Genomic DNA, 2,534 nt, shown 5'->3' with positions numbered 1-2,534 from the left:
ATTCTGTTTTGTAATTCAGTTCAAGGGTAGCGGTTTTTACATTCCCTCTATAAGTCATATCTTATGATAAGTGTCTTTTTCTGTGTGACTTATTTCACTTAGAATCGTCGTACCTAAATCCACTCATCATGCTGCTACTAGCCTTATGACGTTGATTTCATGGCTGAGTGATATTCCATTGTACATAAGGACCACAACTTCTTTATCCATTTTTCTCTTTCCTGGGATATTTAAGGTGTAACCAAGTGGAGGTTCTTGTCAACAGAGCAGACCTAAATTTTGGGGTGCCTGTATCTTGCTGATTTTTAGTTTTCCCAATTTATACGCCCATGAGTGGATGTGCCCTATGCTCCCTAAGCTGAGTTTTGTAGATGTTTCAGGACACACCGTGCACTTCTCCAGAGTGGCTGTTGGCAATTTACATCCCGCCCATCAGCGTAGCCAGGCTCCCGTTTCTCCATGGCCTGTCCTGCATTTCTGGTTTTGACACTTTATTCAGCACGGCCCTTTTGACCGATGGGAAGCGAGACTTCTTTGTAGCGCTGATTTGCCTTTCCAGGTTGCTTGGTTGGCCAAAAAGGGCGTATGCGTTTTTTCCTGAATATATTCAGGAAAAAACGCATACGCCCTTTTTGGCCAAGGGCATCATTGTCGAGGTTTTGCCGCCTTTCCTGTGCTTTAAAGGCGATTCGAATCTCCCTCCTGAAATCTGTTTCCTGCAATTCTGCCTTGCTTTCAAATCCTCTTCGTTTCCTTCCATCAATATATTTGTGGACGAGAGTCATCATTTATAAGTCTGCAGGTTTGTGAATTGCAGTGCCCCTGAGCGCCATTTTTCAACTCGCTTTCTTGGGCGCTGGCCGCAAAAGCGCAGGATTGCTTCAGGCCCTATTCAGGTCCCAGGCGGCATGCTGAGCCTGTGGTTAATTCTTCTTCTTGAGGGGAAAATAGAGTGACCTGTGCCTGTCCCAACACCTAGAGCTAGTCTCTCATTGGTTCCCCCTCTTCCCGTTCATCCTCAGGACAAATTGCAACCTGTACGGAACAGGAGGTTAAAGGTGCTGATTCTCCAAGGAGGGAGATTGCTAGTAAAGCGGCTGGAATGGCGAACCCAAGCACAAGGAGATGAGAAATGAGGTGCGTTTTAGAAACCTTTCCCGATCACACGGTGTACCATCTTTTGGGTTTCTCATGAATGTTTTCGATGTAGGAAGATGCCCTTGAACCTGGAGATTTGGGACCCATGGGATGGGTACCACGCAGTATTACTTTATAGGGTCTGCGTTTGCTCACCCAACCTCACCAAACCTCTCAGCCCCAAGAGTGTCCACCCTTATGTCTCAATCAGCTGTGGGTCTAGATATGGTCAATCCAGGTGGCATCACAGCCCCTGAACGACTTTTTAAGAATTTCTCTCTCTTTCACTGTCTTTGTTTCACGGGTTTTTAAAAGTAATTGATATTTATAATGGGGTTTACCTGCTTTTCACTCCTGTGTTTTTGCCGCTTTACACCCACTTGACTCACTTACAGAGAGATATCAATGCATAGGTTTTAAGATTCTTACTATTCAGATATATTCGTGGGCGGTGAATAGGGGGTGTTGAGTCCAATTCATTGAGCAAGGAGTAGGTCTTGTCTATTACATATTGGGTTTATGGAACGGTATCTCAGATAATTTGAAACCCTTGTTTTATGAATCACCCCACCTCACCTTTCCCGTTAAGCAGCCATAGTGTGTTTTCTAAACGTGTGACTCTATTCTGTTTTGTAATTCAGTTCAAGGGTAGCGGTTTTTACATTCCCTCTATAAGTCATATCTTATGATAAGTGTCTTTTTCTGTGTGACTTATTTCACTTAGAATCGTCGTACCTAAATCCACTCATCATGCTGCTACTAGCCTTATGACGTTGATTTCATGGCTGAGTGATATTCCATTGTACATAAGGACCACAACTTCTTTATCCATTTTTCTCTTTCCTGGGATATTTAAGGTGTAACCAAGTGGAGGTTCTTGTCAACAGAGCAGACCTAAATTTTGGGGTGCCTGTGTCTTGCTGATTTTTAGTTTTCCCAATTTATACGCCCATGAGTGGATGTGCCCTATGCTCCCTAAGCTGAGTTTTGTAGATGTTTCAGGACACACCGTGCACTTCTCCAGAGTGGCTGTTGGCAATTTACATCCCGCCCATCAGCGTAGCCAGGCTCCCGTTTCTCCATGGCCTGTCCTGCATTTCTGGTTTTGACACTTTATTCAGCATGGCCCTTTTGACCGATGGGAAGCGAGACTTCTTTGTAGCGCTGATTTGCCTTTCCAGGTTGCTTGGTTGGCCAAAAAGGGCGTATGCGTTTTTTCCTGAATATATTCAGGAAAAAATGCATACGCCCTTTTTGGCCAAGGGCATCATTGTCGAGGTTTTGCCGCTTTTCCTGTGCTTTAAAGGCGATTCGAATCTCCCTCCTGAAATCTGTTTCCTGCAATTCTGCCTTGCTTTCAAATCCTCTTCGTTTCCTTCCATCAATATATTTGTGGA

Source organism: Balaenoptera physalus, assembly GCF_965194825.1.
Source record: "Balaenoptera physalus genome assembly, contig: HAP1_SCAFFOLD_738, whole genome shotgun sequence".
Classification (NCBI taxonomy): Eukaryota; Metazoa; Chordata; class Mammalia; order Artiodactyla; family Balaenopteridae; genus Balaenoptera; species Balaenoptera physalus.
The sequence above is the reverse complement of the archived record's forward strand: the minus strand, read 5'-3'. Positions refer to the sequence as shown.